We start from the raw sequence: 451 nt of genomic DNA on the forward strand, positions 1-451 counted from the left end.
ATTGCTTCCTGGACTAGGGTATAATATATATTTTATACAGTTTTGTATTATGCTTATAGCCATGATTTGAAAATACTAATAATAAGTATTACTAATATCGTTTTACACATTTCCAGTAATGACAAGATTACCAAAAAACTATACAACCCAAAGTAAATAAGCTGTAAAAAATAAAAAAAATAAAAATTACTTTATACACCATGGTTAAATCATTAGGTATACAACAAGCAAATTGTTTTGTATCTTCCTGTACAGTTCAAAACATTCTAAATTGGGCAAATTACCTTTAATCCCTTCTCTAAGATCTCCCAGCCTTGGGTCCTCGCACAGTGCAATGGACTGCAATCTTTTCATTTCTTCTGATGCCAAAGGAGCGCACAGTTTTACCGGGCCTTTGAGGAAAATGGGTTTTGACCAGTCAGAGACTCCAACACCTACAATGAAACAATTG

Source organism: Penaeus monodon, chromosome 30, assembly GCF_015228065.2.
Source record: "Penaeus monodon isolate SGIC_2016 chromosome 30, NSTDA_Pmon_1, whole genome shotgun sequence".
In the NCBI taxonomy this organism is placed as follows: Eukaryota; Metazoa; Arthropoda; class Malacostraca; order Decapoda; family Penaeidae; genus Penaeus; species Penaeus monodon.